General features: G+C 39.3%; 1 long non-coding RNA gene across 1 annotated transcript; it reads left to right on the top strand.

Annotated features, from left to right (window-relative positions):
* Nucleotides 1-9,850: 9,850 nt before the first annotated feature.
* On the top strand, nucleotides 9,851-11,452 carry LOC107816445 (uncharacterized). The gene is made up of 3 exons (XR_001654964.2): nucleotides 9,851-10,071; nucleotides 10,434-10,502; nucleotides 11,208-11,452. It is a non-coding gene; the product is annotated as an uncharacterized LOC107816445 (long non-coding RNA).
* Nucleotides 11,453-18,382: the final 6,930 nt, after the last annotated feature.

Raw genomic sequence — 18,382 nt, 5'->3', positions numbered from 1 at the left:
GATCGGCCCGATCCTATAAGAGTGAAATATATAATCTTTGTCGAGGCGAATGCCCCGATCCCATAAGAATAAAATACATAATCCTGCCGAGGCAAACGGCCCGATCCCATAAGAGTGAAATACATTATCTTGTCGAGGCGAACGGCCGGATCCCATTAGAATAAGAAGTTTTGATGGGTCCTTGACCCCACTCACGAATAAATGTGTGAGTTGTAATTTCTCTAACAAAAACCTTTCAATGAAGTATATATATCACAGAAACATGCCGTAAGAGGAGTAAAGTTATTCGGTGACTAATCATGAACTCGTGAAGTCTCTACAATAGCAAGTCTAGTCTCAAGTAGAAATATAAAACAGAGAAATTTAATAGGCGAGAGAATGCTCAAATAGTGCAGCTACATCATTATGTGAACCTAAGCCTAATCGGACAATAACATGAATGTAGCTACGTACGGGCTCTCGTCACCTCGCGCGTATGTAGCCCCCACAACAAGTAGCACACATCAATATATATTACCTAGGGATATTTTTCCCCCTCACAGAGTTAGACATGAGACTTACCTCGTCTCAAAGCTTACTTTCCGGTCCAAAATTGTGCTTTAAATCCTCAACTCAGTGCCAAACGATCGAAGCTAGTCAAATGTTATATAAAATAGTCAATACATGCTCAAGAGTTCACATCTTGGCTATTAAAGTGATTTTTCCAACCCAAATTGAAGAATTTCTAAAATTTACCTCCGGGCCCACGTGCCCGGATACTAAAAATTTTTGAAGATAACCACTACCCATAACATCATGAACTCAAATATATGATTTGTTCTCAATTCCATGCACTAATTCGTGGTCGAAATCCAAAAATATAAGTTTCTAGGTTTCTTTCGAAATCCCACAATTTCTATCAATTTTCATGCTTGAATCCATGTAAAAATCATGTATTTAACTCACAATGTGAAGAAATCACTTACCACATTATAGTTGATGAAGATGGCACTCCAAAAGTGCTCCAAAATTGGCTCCCATGGACGAAATGAAGTGAAAATGAGCCAAACCCCCGATTTAAAGAGAACACATTGCCTAGCGTTTATCGCACCTGCGGTGATCTGACCGCTTCTGCGGCTCCGCAGGTGCGGTCCAAATTCTGTTCATGCGGTCCTCACTGCCCAGCCAAGAACTCGCACCTACGGTAGTCTTTTTGCTTCTGCGGGCATCGCAGGTGCGACCTGCTCTCGTGCATTTGTGCATTTTTACACACCAGCGGCAGCTGCCTCGCTCCTGTGCACCCGCAGGTGCGCTGATCCAGTCCGCTTCTGCAGCTGCCCCAGCTCCAGTCCATTCTCGCTTCTGCGAGCAATTCGCCGCACCCGCGATCTCGCACCTGCGGCCAAAGTTACGCAGGTACGATTGCACTAGAAGCATTAAGCTTCAGAAATTCTTAAGTCTAAAAATCAATCCGTTAACCTTCCGGAATCCACCCAAGGCTCTCGGGACCCCAACCAATTATACCAACAAGTCCTAAAACGCAATATAGACTTAGTTGAGCCTTCAAATCACGCCAAACAATATTGAAATCATGAATCACACCACAATACAAGCTTAATGATCTTTAGAACTTCAAACTTCTACATTAGATGCCAAAACCTTTCAAATCACGTCTGATTGACCTCAAATTTCGCACACAAGTCACATTCAACATTACGGACCTACTCCAACTTTCATAATCGGAATCTGACCCCAATATCACAAAGTCTACTCCCGGTCAAACTTTCCAAAAACTTTCAAATTTCTAACTTTCGCCAAATGACCCAAAATGACATACGGACCTCCAAATCCACTTCTGGATACGCTCCCAATACCAGAATCACCATACGGAGCTATTCCCAGACTCGTAATCCCAAACGTACATTGATAACATTGAAATACGCCTCAACCCAATTTTTATAAAATTCTTCCAAAATGCCAACTTCCACAATAGGTGTCGAAATGCTCTCGGGTCATCCAAAACCTGATCCGTATATATACTCAAGTCCAAAATTATCATACGAACCTGTTGGAACCTTCAAATCCCGATTCCAAGGTTGTTTACTTAAAAATTATACTTTAGTCAATTCCTCCAACTTAAGGCTTCCAAAATTAGAATTTTCTTTCCAAATCAACTCAGAACTTCCCGAAATTAAATTCCGATCATGCGTACAAGTCATAATACCTGAAGTGAAGCTACTCAAGGCTTCAAACCGCCGAACGACGCGCTAAAGCTCAAAATGACCTGTCGGGTTGTTACATTCTCTCCCACTTAAATATATGTTCGTCCTCGAACGTGCTAAGAACTGCTCTGGAGTTGTTCGAAATCACCGTTCAACAACTCGTGCACCTATCTGTGCCACCACAACCCAGTTGGGTACATTAGCTCGAGTCAATCTGAAGATTCTCCCTTTTATTTAGTCAAATAAGACTTAGTGCCCAATTCCAACATTTGGAATTCTCCACCAGGCTTGTTTCCAACATACGAACACCACATCAATCACTACACACTACACCAAACACGATTGTATACCCTTACTGAATTCTTACCATGCACTGCATAACTCATTTACCCAAGGCAATCTTTCCAAAGCACAACAGCTAAAATTTCCACTGACCGAAGCCCGTAGTGTACCTCACGACCAATTAAGCCTTGATTTAACTCTCGCAATACTGCCACGATAGAGAAGACATGTAGAACTCATAACCACTTGCCGAATCACAATTTATGGAGTCTCTCCTCCCGACAAGAACCATTACCTCATTCTGGACTGAATAACAATATTTACTTTTTAATATGCTTCATATAAATCTGATCGCACTGATCCTAGGTCCAATAATCTCGTCTCACCCAGTACAAGTTGCTCAAGCAATAAGCCACCTCAGACACTGCCAAAAGTTTCATATGATGCCACAATGTGCCAACAAGCTACAAACTCGAATGTGATACATAAGGAAACGAACTCTGGAAAGATCTACTCAACCCACGTAACTAATTTAAACAACCGAAAAGATGTTATGAACCTTTCTCAGGAAACGAGAAGCGAAACACACAATAATATATATAGGAAACTGTACTCAATATCACACTGTTGCGGCATGCAACCTGATCCACACATGATACCGTTGCGGCGTGCAACCCGATCCAACCATGATATCTTGGCGGCGTGCCACCCGATCCAAACAACATATCCCTGGCAGCATGCCACCCGATCCAACCAACATATCCCTGGCGGTGTACCACCCGATCTAACCATATACCCTTGGCGGCATGCCACCCGATCCACACTTAATAATCTAAAGAAAACACACCTCGAGCCGTAACGCTTATACTCACGAAATGCCCGAATATCAACCATAAGCACGCCAAGTGCATAATACAAATCTTGGGGAGACGGGTAGCGTCACACACTATAAAACTCAAGCACAACTAAGGTGCGATACATGATCTGCATCTCGAGAGCCATCCTGCTCACATAACACCACAAACTATACGGGATCTCAATACGAGTGCGAATAATCAAACCGCCTCATAACCCGCATGGCACAATAGAGACTACACGGAAGGTCCAACAACAGAAATATCATCCAAGGCCCGAAGACCCCTCCGAAAATAATGCTATGCTGAAATGAACAAATCCGGCCATATATAGAACCCACATTCACATTTAGATCTATCCACAGACCTCAAGCCGATTCTGATCTTACCGCACTGGGCTAATAACCCTTCAAGGACCCACAATGACCTATTCACAACTCATAAGAACAACTGTCAAATCCAAAACGAACTCACATGGTTCACAGCCCAAGGAATAGAATGCCTCTCAAGCATAAACTCTTGCACTTTCGATATTACCATGACCTCCACATTTGGTCTCAATCTTTAACAATCAAGTGACTGACATGTCACACTTATACAAATCTCCATGTGGGGCATTCTCCCATGACCATTCCGCTCAGGTAGCAAGGTCCGCACACCCATACCACCAGTCGTTCTAATTCTGTAGAGTGAGTCAAAAATCTGCAAGTCAATACACAAAGCCTCTTCCATATGACACAGATCTCAGGTGACACTAAAGACAATACCAGCTTACTCTAAACATCTAAATTCTTCCCTGCTCATCCGAGCTCTTGACATTCTTGTCGACATCAACTGCAACATTGATCCTCAACTTCCAATTTATTCTCAACTTGCCTTAGAAACAATAATAGTTCCATTCATTAACGTAACGAAACCCAACAACACTCATCCTGAGTGACCCAATCCACGAGACCACATCGTCTTAATACCCATGAACTGTCTCATATTCTCCTTAAGAGCTCAATAACATATCCAACTGGTACACCCATTCTGCAAGACCTTCCGTGAATCCGGAGCTACTTATTCCCTTCCTCCAATACTGCACCGCATACCCAATGATAACATAGAACATTCCAAGTCCTTAGGCACTGTACTCAAATTCTTGAACCCACCAGGACCACTGTTGAGAGTCACCCACTCTGTCTTGGTCCCGAGTATAAGCCAAACTCTAGCGCTCAGCCAGCACATGAACATCCTATCAAAGAAGCACCCAACTGAATTTTTTTCCCTTGTACATTACTTCCACCAGAAGAAGAAACTCTCAGTCTTCTCAAAACTGAACATGAACTGATAAGGCCCAAGTATAACACACATTCCTCCAATCCTTTGCTCAAATTACCACTGATGTTTTCTTTCCTTAGTCGTAATAACCCACCAATATGCCGATAACTAGAAACCTCACAAGTAGGAAACCATGCAATCCAATCGTAGACGGTGGGGCTCTCCCACTTAGCTTGAAGCTACAATTACATAACCCCGGAACCCACCAATATTCCTCCTTCCTGAGCCTGCACAATCGACCTGCCAAATTTCTCGAAATCTTCCTGTTAAACATTTCGTGAACATTCTCAATCACTAGCCACATTCACATATTCGACCTCTTACTGGATAGCCAATAGAATTCTTCGTAGAAGCTCTGTCAACACCATGAAATTAGTAAACCATCCTGATCCCGTGCTCATTCACCAGCTGTACAAGTCTGTTCACTCTCCATTGACATCAACTAAAGATGCGATAATACATTTCAAATCTGAAGTCATGTTGCATCCATCTTCATATCAAACAACTCCTTTCTATCGTATCCAACCTTCCTTAGTATAGCAACCAATATTCCAAATTAGTCCGTAGACCCACTCACTGTCCACCATAAATCCCAAATCACTCTAAACTTTCCCCAAGGCGTGTAGCTATCCTACCACAAAACCCATATGATACTCTGCCACTCTCCCACTTTGGTCAAACCCTCTCCTTTAAGTAACTACTCGACTTCCGCTTCTGACACTTGGCCTTCAAGAAATTTAACCACCACAAGACACCTTCCACATGTCATTCCTCATCCTCTACTGCCCAGTTGTTGCCTTAAATCAAAATCCGTCTCCGTAGCACTTGAACCAATAGATCGCTACCAACTTTAAAGCCTCTCTGAAGATCATCCTTCTCGAACCATCAACACTAGGAACACTGATTCGATCCTGAACCACTGCACACCGCGATCTCTAATAGTCGCTTCCCTGACACTATTCCACAATACCCTGCCCAAAGGCGAATTGAAAAGACCATAACAATGGCGAACCTTAACGCGTTTAACAAGGGCGATGACACCACATCACAATTGAGAACTCTACCATGCTCGAAAATATCAAGCCTTATCACTCTATCAGCCCCAAACCTGAACAATCATAGTACGATTACCTTTTCTTTGCTGGGATTAAATGCTAAAACTCTACATCATGTGCTGAGAAATCCTCCTTTCAATTTATTCACTGCCCCGACACATAGACAAATATCCTACCATTACATCAATACTGTGAGATAATAACTCATGAACATCATAGCAACCTGTGCATAGCCTCGAAACTATCTGAAATATAGATACTGAGCCGAAATGACAGAACACCCTTCCGCAAGAAGATAATAATAATTGCTCGAATGCGCAGGGGGAAACACCTTGCCCCACGTCTGTAGTACCATTAAAATTCTTCGATTTCCAATTGATAACAAGCGCTTTATGTCGTATAAGATTGAGTAGGAAGGGAATGAAAGCATATGTCTCAAAGGAATCAAATCGCACGATGAGAAATCAAGAAGGGAAGTGCTCCTAACATCCCTGTAGCCTCTCGAAGATAAGTACGGACGTCTCCATATCGATCTGCAAGACTCTACTAGACTTGCTCATGACTCGTGAGACCTAAGTGAACCTAGTGCTCTGATACCATGTTGTCACGACCCAAAATCCATTAAAGGTCGTGATGGTGCCAGACACCGCTGTCAGGCAAGCCAAAAATAAATACTTAATTTGGTTCTCATTTTAATATTTTTGAAGTCATATTTTCCTTCAATTAAATAGTAAAAGATGGAATTCACAATGTAAATAATAATATTCTTAATAATTTCAATACAGAACAACCCATAATCACTCCAAAACCGGTGTCACAAGTGCATGAGAATCAACTAGGAATGTAAAATAAAATATAACATCTGTCCGGAATACAAATTTGGACAAGAGAAATATAAATACTCTGAAGGAGACTCTGTCGGTTTCGGGTCGTAATATGGAATACAACTCACATAAGTCCCCGCATGCATACACGCCTCTGCTCTCACAAGATCACTAGTCACATATGTACCTGCAAAAAAAAGTGCAGCAAGTGTAGTATGAGTACGTAATCAACGTGTACCCAGTAAGTATCTAGCCTAACTCCGGAGGAGTAGTGACGAGGGGTCGACATCGACACTCACTAGTGGTCCAATAACATCAGGTACAGTAAAGAGGTAAGTAAATATGAGGCAGAGTAAATAAATGAGATAAACAAGTATAAATCACATGGTACAGATACCCCTCTTTACGAGGAACTCAAGCTCTCCATTAGAAATTCCCTCCTTAACTGGAGCATATATATAGATATAGTGGATCTCATCAGATGGATTGTCATAACTCAAATCGGGAAAACTTGCAGATACACTGGCTTCTTGCCAAATATTACGCACGATTCCATGAGGATATGATATAGGAAATACCGAGGCGTACGGCCCGATCCAACATAAATATTTAAACTGTGCACTGCCGAGGGTCGAACGACACGAACCATAGATGCATCCATTAAACTGCCGAGGCGAACGGCCCACTCTCATGAGAGTGTGGTACATAAATTCTGCCGAGGTGATCGACCCGATCCCATAAGAGTGAAATATATAATCCTGCCGAGGCGAATGGCCCGATCCCATAAGAGTGAAATACATAATCCTGCCGAGGCGAACGACCCGATTCCATAAGAGTGAAATACATAATCTTGTCGAGGCGAATGGCCGGATCCCATTAGAATAAGAAGCTTTGACGGGTCCTTGACCCCACTCACGAATAAACGTGTGAGTTGTAATTTCTCTAACAAAAACCTTTCAATGAAGTATATATATCACGAAAACATACCGTAAGAGGAGTGAAGTTATTCGGTGACTAATCATGAACTCGTGAAGTCTCTACAATAGCAAGTCTAGTCTCAAGTAGAAATGTAAAACAGAGGAATTTAATAGGCGAGAGAATGCTCAAATAGTACAGCTACATCATGATATGAACCTAAGCCTACCTGGACAATAACATGAATGTAGCTATATATGGGCTCTCGTCACCTCGCGCGTATGTAACCCCCACAACAAGTAACACACATCAACATACAACACCTAGGGGTATTTTTCCACCTCACAGAGTTAGACAAGAGACTTACCTCGTCTCAAGCTTACTTTCCGGTCCAAAATTATGCTTTAAATCCTCAACTCGGTGCCAAACGATCGAAGCTAGTCAAATATTATATAAAATAGTCAATATATGCTCAAGAGTTCACATCTAAGCTATTAAAGTGATTTTTCCAACCCAAATTGAAAAATTCCTAAAATTCACGCCCGGGCCCACATGCCCGAATTCCGAAAATTTTCGAAGATAACCACTACGCATAACATCATGAACTCAAATATATGATTTGTTCTCAATTCCATGCCCTAATTCGTGGTCGAAATCCAAAAATATAAATTTCTAGGTTTCTTTCAAAATTCTACAATTTCTATTAATTTTCATACTTGAATCCATGTAAAACCCATGTATTTGACTCACAATATGAAGAAATTACTTACTCCGTTATAATTGATGAAGATGGCACTCCAAAAGTATTCCAAAATCGGCTCCCATGGACGAAATGAAGTAAAAATGAACCAAACCCCCGATTTAAAGAGAACACACTGCCTAGCGTTCATCGCACCTGCGGTGATCTGACCGCTTCTGCGGCGCCGCAGGTGCGGTCCAAATTCTACTCCTGCGGTCCTTACTGCCCAGCCAAGAACTCGCACCTGCGGAAGTCTTTTCGCTTCTGTGGGCATCGCAGGTGCGACCTACTCTCGCGCATCTACGCATTTTTATGCATCAGCGGCAGCTGCCTCGCTCCTGCGCACCCGCAGGTGAGCTGCTCCAGTCCGCTTCTGCGGCTGCCCCAGCTCCGGACCATTCTCGCTTTTGCGAGCAATTCGCCGCACCCACGATCTCGCACATGTGGCCAAAGTTACGCAGGTGCGATTACACAAGAAGCATTAAGCTTCAAAAATTCTTAAGTCTAAAAATCGATCTGTTTACCTTCGGGAATCTACCCGAGGCCCTCGGGACCCCAACCAATTATACCAACAAGTCCTAAATTACAATACTGACTTAGTCGAGCCTTCAAATCACGCCAAACAACATCGAAATAATGAATCGTACCCCAATTCAAGCTTAATGAACTTTAGAACTTCAAACTTCTGCATTCGATGCCAAAACCTTTCAAATCACGTCCGATTGACCTCAAATTTCGTACACAAGTCACATTCGACATTACAAACCTACTCCAACTTCCCGAATCGGAATCCTACCCCGATATCACAAAGTCCACTCCCGGTCAAATTTTTCAAAAACCTTCAAATTTCTAACTTTCACCAAATGACAGCGGAATGACCTACGGACCTCCAAATCCACTTCCGGATGCGCTCCCAATACCAGAATCATCATACGGAGCTATTCCCAGACTCGAAATCCCAAACGGACATCGATAACATTGAAATACTCCTCAACCCAATTTTTATGAAATTCTTTCAAAATGCCAACTTCCACAATAGGCACCGAAATACTCCCGGGTCATCCAAAACCCGATCCAGATACACTCAAGTCCAAAATCATCATATAAACTTGTTGGAACCTTCAAATCCCGATTCCGAGGTCGTTTACTGAAAAATCACACTTTAGTCAATTCTTCCAACTTAAGGCTTCCGAAATTAAAATTTTCTTTCTAAATCAACTCCGAACTTTCCGGAATTAAATTCCGACCATAATACCTGAAATGAAGTTACTCAAGGCCTCAAACCGCCGAACGACGCGCTAAAACTCAAAACGTCCGATCGGCTTGTTACAGGCAGTTAAGGTGCTAATTCAGTGGGAGAACCTTTCACCAGAAGAGGCAACCTAGGAAGATTGGTCTTTTATTAAGACCCAATTCCTGGAGTTCTTGCAACAACCTCAAAATCATCCTTGAGGGCAAGAATGAACTGAATGAGGGTGGAATTTAATGTGCCGAGGGTAAACTAGTAAAAGAAGAGTTTAAAAGTTGTTAGCGACGTGGACGGATCAGATTAATTTCAACCAAAGTTTGATATCAAACCCATTAGAATATATGACACTATCTCAGTGAAGGAGGGGTTTCAACGAATTTGGTATGTCTCCTCTCTCTATCCGTTCTCTCTATATATATACACACACTTCCTATCTCCTCTAAATCTGAACCTTTCTTCTCTCCTAAATTCTTTTTTTCTCTGTCAAATGTGGGTTGCACTAGTAGTAAGCATCCTCCACTTCCAACTAAGAGGTTATGAGTTCGAGTCACCCCAAAAGTAAGGTGGGGAATTCTTGGAGGAAGGGAGCCGGAAGTCTATCGGAAACAGCCTCTTTATTCAGGGTAGGGGTAAGATCTGCGTACACACTACCTCCCCATATTGAAATTCCTATTTTGTCTATTTGTAATTGTTGAGCACATAACACTTTATTTCTTACTCTTTATTATTTTCAATTTTCAATGTGCACGTCAGACTTCATTTGTAACTTATGCTAGATTTGATAAAAGTATATTTATTCTTCTTCTTAGTTAATCGGGAAAAGAAATATTTGGGAAGAGAAAAGTTTTAAACTTTATGTTCATTATTATTAGATTGGTATATTAGTGATAATTTATTTGTTTATGGTTGAAGCTTCTGAAATATGATTAAGGAGATGCTTTTAATAATTTTTGATGAAATTAATTTTGATCCTTTTCTTATGTGGTTTCAGGCGATTATGGACTTTTTTACTGATATTTCCATTTTATTGGTGTGAATGAACTCGCTTGCCATTTCCTAGGTATGTTGTTGTTTATGTTAATATATCTATAACTTTCTTTCTTATAATTTTTCCATGAAATGATAACGTAGGACTACATGCTTGTTCCTTGATTAAGGCTTGTTAATAAAAAAAACTTCTAGGGTAAAAGATTGAGTTGTATTGTAAAATATTTGGAGTTTTACTATCCTTGTTGAAATTATTGAGAGTTTCATTATCTCATAAATTGGTCATATAAGCATGTTAAGGAGATATTAGTGAAGTTAGTAATAACTAAGTCATCAGCGAGACATATGAATTTTTTTGTGAGAAGGTAATCTAGAATACTTCTCTAAAAAAATATTTGACCATTCTGGACCTATTAAAAAGTTTATATATGATCAATTATTTTTGTTTTTCACTACTAAAAATTCGGCCAAAACCGACCGCGGCCAATCGACCGACTTCGGTCGGTCGGTTTTTCCGAAATATTTTATTTTTTAATTTTTTTTTACGAAACCGACCAATTTCGATCGGATTATTTTAGCGCAAAAATGAGGGAAACTATTTTAGAATCCCGCAAAATTTATTTTTTAAGAAACCGACCAAAATCGGTCGGTGTTTCATATAAAATAAATTAAAATTAATATTCAAAAAACTGACCGAAATTGGTCGGTTATTTCAGAACGGTTTTAGGCAATTTTCTAGTAGTGTTCTAGTATTAATTTGCTTTATCAAAATTGACAGGTAAATTTGAGGAATCAATAGAGCAGCAACGATAAGCTAAAACCGATATTGATCAAACCAAGGTGCAGTTGGAGTAGTGGCAAGAGAGAAAGGATAAGATTGTGCGGCCTCGGGCAAAATACTGCTAACATGATCAGATTCATAGAGAATTACGTATTGTAAATATTTGAAATTTTGAATATATAATTATGTGTAACTTGGAACCGATTTTGGAATCTGAAAGATTTGAAGACTTAACTTAAAATTTCTTGTGACTAACAGTGTTTGTGGAAAGTTTTTTAATTTGTAGCAATAGAATTGTTGAATGTATAGCTAAATAAACGTATATATAATTGCCACGTAACAAGAATATGGCTATACATTTTTTACTTTTCGTAGCAAATGGAAAGAATCTTTAGCTATAGATCTATGTATTTCATGGCAAAAGAGTAGATTCATAGCTATAAAAAAATTTACTCGCAGCTAAATATAGGTACTATTGCCAAGAGACTAAACTATAAAAATAGTTACAAAAATTAAATTTTTGTGGCAAAGAAATTAAACCTTTTGCCACAGCAGACCACCTTGTGTCTATAGTATAAAGATTGTTACAAAGTTTATTTTCCGTGGCAAAACAATAGATTATTTGCTACAACTATATAGTTCGTGGCAAAAAAGTTTACATTTTTTTTGTAGCTAAAGCGTTTAGCTACGAAAATTTTCATATTTAGTTACGACATATTTTGTAGCTACAGATGCATAATGTTATAGTGAACAGTTTCTGAAAAACAAATTGTATAGTGTTGTTATCTAGTCTGGAATCTAATTAATCTGATATACAGACTTCGTAATAAAGAACGGTCATCATTTGAATTTTTAAGAACTTAGTCTACAACTTTGTTGAGCAATATCTTCACAATAATCTTTCTCATTGAACTATTCGCTATATGGTCACATTGAGTTATTGCTAACAGATTTGTTAGTCCCGCCAATATTGTTGTATTTGTAAATAATAATTCTGTAAAATATAAGTTATCGTAATGAAACAGTAATTAATTCGAGCCCACTGAATTCACAGTGTTTCCTTAAGGAATTTAATCCCCTCCTAGTACCCAAGGTTATGGATTATTTCCTCCCAAGATAGAACGAATCACACACTGGTATAGCGGTACTTCAAACCCCAGTATTTCAGCGAACACAAAGTTCGGTAGCAAATCACACTTACAGTTACTTTGTTTGAAGTTAAAACAATGCAGAACAAAGGAGTAGAAACTCAAAAAATCGTATGGAAATGCTAAGAGGAAGGAGTGCAATGTATAGCCAAAGTTGAGCGTTTTCAGTTTTTGTATTGTGTTTCTTCTCCATGGTGGAGCATGCACTAGCTTGTTTGTGGAGCAAGCACTTGGCCATGGTGGGAAGAGCATTAGGCGGCTGCTATTGCAGCTGGTGGTCAATACACGGATTGGAACATATCCGTTACAAATGCGGATAATCTTACGTTAATATTTACTATTAACAAATAAATTTGGTCTAAAAAATTAATCAATCAATCGATCATTTGACCAAATCCAAATCCGAAGCCGAAGCCGAGCCGAGCGAGCGACAACGACGACGACGCGAGGCTTGCTTTCTTCTTAACTCTTTAAGAGCTACAAGAAGAGCAATTATATATATATATATACCCACCAAAAATCTTTTCCTCTTCCAATATGGGACAATGTCTCATTGTCAAGAGGGAAAAACTTAAAATTTTACTCAAAAATTTTATTTTTTCCTCCATTTTCCATTCACTCTCATTTTAAGACTATTTCATCTTAAATAACAAAAACCTCAACAATCCCCCACATGAATGGGGAATGGCTATATCACGGAAGTATGCATGGAAAAACTGTGTGATTTGCAAGCAAGGATTAATCGCATCTGGATAAGTAGGTTTCCCTTTGAACTTTCCGTAGTGAACTTATGTCGGATATACTCGGTCAATCGGTAGATTTGATATCTTTGAACCGTCGATCTTTGGTGTATACCTAGACAACCATAAGTCACACAATCAACCCTTAACCGTCTTTGGCTCTCATTGTTGTGTTCGTTTCAGCCATGAACACCGCCTGGTTTCATAAGTGCGTAGAGAACTGGCCTTACAAAGTTCTCCTTGAAGCGGCTAACACTTCACACTTACATAGGTGATTCCTAAACGTGTCATCCTGTAGATACACTATTTGATATACCCCGTATCAAATTTAGAAATCATTAAAAAGCCTTAATGCTTTATCCTTGGTATTGAACATTGTCTCATCACGAGAACGGACTAAAATTTTATTTGACAATGTTGAACCGTCATTAATGACTTTATTTGATCTCCTTGAACCTAGATCTTGGGATCTTCAGTCTTCTAGGTAGAGTTACCGCCACAATGACTTGTTCTCGGCCATAGCCCCATTCCCCTTGATGATTTCTCAACTACCTCTCTAGTTAGGCCTTTTGTAAGTGGATCCGACATATTATCACTTGACTTTACATAGTCAATCGTGATAATTCCTCTAGAGAGTAATTGCCTAACGGTTTTATGTCTTCGTCGTATATGACGAGATTTACCGTTATACATAACGCTCCCAGCCCTTCCAATTGCCGCTTGACTATCACAATGTATGCATATTGGTGCCAATGGTTTGGGCCAAAATGGAATGTCTTCCAAGAAATTCCGGAGCCATTCAGCTTCTTCACCGGCTTTGTCTAAAGCTATGAATTTAGCCTCCATTGTAGAGCGAGCAATACATGTTTGTTTGGACGACTTTCAAGATACCGCTCTTCCACCAATAGTGAATACATATCCACTCGTGGACTTAGAATCAGTTGAACCGGTGATCCAATTTGCATCACAGTATCCCTCAATCACCACAGGAAATTTACTGTAGTGCAAGTCAAAGTTCTAGGTATGTTCTAAATATCCCAAAACTCGTTTCATTGCCATCCAATGAGATTGGCCTGGATTGCTCGTATATCGACTCAGTTTACTTATAGCACAAGCTATATCTGGTCGTATGCAATTCATGATATACATTAAGCATCCCAACACACGAGCATAATCCAATTGTGATATGTTTTGGCCTTTATTCTTTGTTAATGCAAGATTCACGTCAATAGGAGTCTTTGCAACTTTAAAGCTCAAGTGCTTGAATTTTTCAAGTACTGTCTTAATATAATGAGATTGTGACAATGCCAGACCTTGAGGGGTCTTATGGATCTTAATTCCCAGAATTAAATCAGCAACTCCCAAGTCTTTCATATCAAACTTGCTATTGAGCATATGCTTAGTAGCATTTATGTTGGCAATGTCATTACTCATTATCAGTATATCATCCACATATAGGCAAACAATGACTATGTGATTTGGAACATTTTTAATGTACACACATTTATTACATTCATTTATCTTAAAACCATTTGACAATATTGTTTGGTCAAATTTCGCATGCCATTGTTTGGGTGCTTGTTTTAGTCCGTAAAGAGACTTAATAAGTCTACATACCTTCTTTTCTTTACCTGGAACCACAAACCCTTCAGGTTATTCCATGTAAATTTCTTCCTCCAACTCTCCATTTAAGAAGGCCGTCTTAACATCCATTTGATGAATTTCAAGACCATACACTGCAGCTAATGCTACTAACATCCGTATGGACGTAATTCTTGTAACTGGAGAGTATGTATCAAAGTAGTCTAGACCTTCTCGTTGTCTATACCCTTTGACTACGAGTCTTGCCTTGAATTTATCAATAGTGCCATCATCTTTTATTTTTCTCTTAAAAATCCATTTAGAACCCAAAGGTTTATTTCCAGGAGGAAGATCAACCAATTCCCATGTATGGTTGTTCAATATGGATTCTATTTCACTATTGACTGCCTCTTTCCAAAATAATAATTCGGAAGAAGTCATAGCTTCTTTAAATGTTTGAGGCTCATTCTCCAATAAGAAAGTCACAAAATCTGGTCCAAATGAAGTAGACGTTCTTTGACGTTTACTACGTCTTGGATCCTCCTGATTACATATACTTTCTTTTGTTTCTTCCCGAGGTCGTTTAGATCCTTCACCAAACGACTCACATTCATTTTTATACGGATATATATTTTCAAAGAACTCAGCATTATCTGATTCTATAACTGTATTATTATGAATGTCGGGATTTTCTGATTTATGAACCAGAAATCGATATGCTTTACTATTTGTCGCATATCCTATGAAAACATAATCAACGGTTTTCGGTCCTATCTTTACCCTTTTGGGTTTAAGAACTTGTACTTTTGCCAAACACCCCCACACTTTAAAATAATTCAAGTTGGGCTTCCTTCCTTTCCATTTTTCATATAGAATAGATTGTGTTTTGCTATGGGGCACTCGATTTAATATTCGATTAGCCGTAAGAATGGCTTCCCCCCACAAGTTCTGTGGCAAACCAGAATTTATCAACAACGCGTTCATCATCTCCTTTAATGTACGATTCTTTCTTTCCGCAATCCCATTAGATTGGGGCGTGTAAGGGGCTGTTGTTTGATGAATAATTCCATATTCTAAACATATTTTTTCAAAAGGAGATTCATATTCACCACCCCTATCACTTCTTATCATTTTTACTTTCTTGTTAAGTTGCGTTTCAACTTCATTTTTGTATTGCTTGAATGCGTCTATTGCTTCATCTTTACTATTCAGTAAGTAAATATAGCAATATCGAGTACCATCGTCAATAAAAGTTATGAAATACTTCTTTCCATCGCGAGATGGTATTGACTTCATGTCACAAATATCTGTGTGAATTAAGTCTAAAGGATTTGAATTCCTTTCAACTGACTTATAAGGATGTTTAATATACTTAGATTCCACACATGTTTGACATTTTGATTTTTCGCATTCAAACTTAGATAGTACTTCTAAATTAATCATTTTCCGCAAGATTTTATAATTGACATGACCCAAACGTACATGCCATAAATCATTTGACTCAAGTAAGTAAGAAGAAGCTGAAATATTATTATTGTTTTCCACAACCATACATTTAGATTGAAAAGGCCCTCGGTGAGGTAACCTTTTCCTACAAATATTTCATTCTTACTTATGACAACCTTGTTGGACACAAAAATGCACTTAAAACCGTGCTTAACAAGAAGTCCAGTAGAGACTAAATTCTTTCTCATTTCGGGAACATGAAGGACATTGTTCAAAGTTATGACCTTGCCAGAAGTCATTTTCAGAAATATCTTCCCATATCCTTCAACTTTTGTTGTTGAAACATTTCCCATATAAACTGTCTCTCCGGGTCCAGCAGGAGCATAAGTAGTAAAAGCTTCTCTAACTGCACAAATATGGAGAGTGGCTCCTGAATCAAACCACCACAGTTTAGGATTTTCCACCAAGTTACATTCAGAAAGCATGGCACACAAGTTATCAACATCATCATGCTTTACTACCATATTTGTTTGACCCCTTTTCTTGTCTTTCTTCGGAGCACGACACTCCGTAGATTTGTGTCCGATTTTTCCACAGTTGTAGCAGTTTCCACTGAACCGCTTCTTGCTTGGGTTGTATTGCGGACCAGAAGCCTTCTTCCTCTTTTTGTTATCTTCAACAATATTTGCTCCCATTATTGTTGAATTTCTACGGCCTCTCCTTTCAGCAGCTTTATTGTCCTCTTCGATTCTCAACCGAACAATGAGATCTTCAAGGGACATTTTCTTTCGTTTATGTTTCAAATAATTTTTTGAAGTCCTTCCACAACGGAGGCAACTTCTCAATCATTGCTGCTACTTGGAATGCTTCATTGATGACAAGACCTTCAACAAGTAGATCATAAATAATCACTTGCAATTCCTGAACTTGGGTAATAACAGACTTGCTATCTACCATTTTGTAGTCCAAAAATTTTGCGGCAACGAATTTCTTCATCCCGGCATCTTCAGTTTTATATTTCTTTTCAAGCGCATTCCGCAATTCTTTTGACGTCTCCACGCCACTGTATACATTATACAGATTATCATCCAGTCCGCTAAGAACATAATTCTTGCATAAAAAATGAGAATATTTCCACGCTTCAATCACGATAAAGAGTTCATTCTCTAGAGTTTTATCTGGCAGATCAGGAACATCTTCCTTGATGAACTTCTGTAGACATAACGTAGTTAAGTAGAAGAACATCTTCTGCTGCCAGCGCTTGAAATCAATCCCGGAAAATTTTTCGGGTTTTTCTGCCGGTGCCAACGCCGGTGTTTGACTTGTCGATGCGTTGGCAGTCACCGTCGGAACAGCTTGGTTTTCACTTTCAGTCGTCATTTTTCCTGTAAAAGAATGACACAAACAAACGTTTAATACACGTTTTCAAACTGGAGTAAAAATCACGTAGATTTTAATCTCCAACAAAACGCCACGAAGACTTTACTCTCCAAAACGGGAGTACACAAAACCACAAAAGTTTAGTTTGCAGAATAATAAGAATAACACAAATACAGAAATAAATATTAAATTCCTTAAGATTGCTAGTCCCGCCAATATTGCTGTATTTGTAAATAATAATTCTGTAAAATATAAGTTATCGTAATGAAACAGTAATTAATTCGAGCCCACTGAATTCACAGTGTTTCCTTAAGGAATTTAATCCCCTCCTAGTACCCAAGGTTATGGATTATTTTCTCCCAGGATAGAATGAATCACACACTGGTGTAGCGGTACTTCAAACCCCAGTGTTTCAGCGAACACAAAGTTCAGTAGCAAATCACACTTACAGTTGCTTTGTTTGAAGTTAAAACAATGCAGAACAAAGGATGAGCGTTTTTAGTTTTTGTGTTGTGTTTCTTCAACAGCTGCTGCACATATTTATAGCAGTCAGCTTTGAAGATGAACGAAGCTTGTTTGTGGAGCAAGCACTTGGCCATGGTGGGAAGAGCATTAGGCGGCTGCTATTGCAGCTGGTGGTGCTGGTGGTCAATAAATTTGGTCCAAAAAATTAATCAATCAATCATTTGACCGAAGCCGAAGCCCGAAGCCGAAGCCGAGCGAGCGACGACGACGACGGCGCGAGGCTTGCTTTCTTCTTAACTCTTTAAGAGCTACAAGAAGAGCAATTATATATATATATACCCACCAAAAATCTTTTCCTCTTCCAATATGGGACAATGTCTCATTGTCAAGAGGGAGAAACTTAAAATTTTAC

The sequence above is a fragment of the Nicotiana tabacum genome, chromosome 2 (genome assembly GCF_000715075.1).
Source record: "Nicotiana tabacum cultivar K326 chromosome 2, ASM71507v2, whole genome shotgun sequence".
Lineage (NCBI taxonomy): Eukaryota > Viridiplantae > Streptophyta > Magnoliopsida > Solanales > Solanaceae > Nicotiana > Nicotiana tabacum.
Note: the sequence above shows the minus strand (reverse complement) of the source record. Positions and strands in the feature narration are given on the sequence as shown.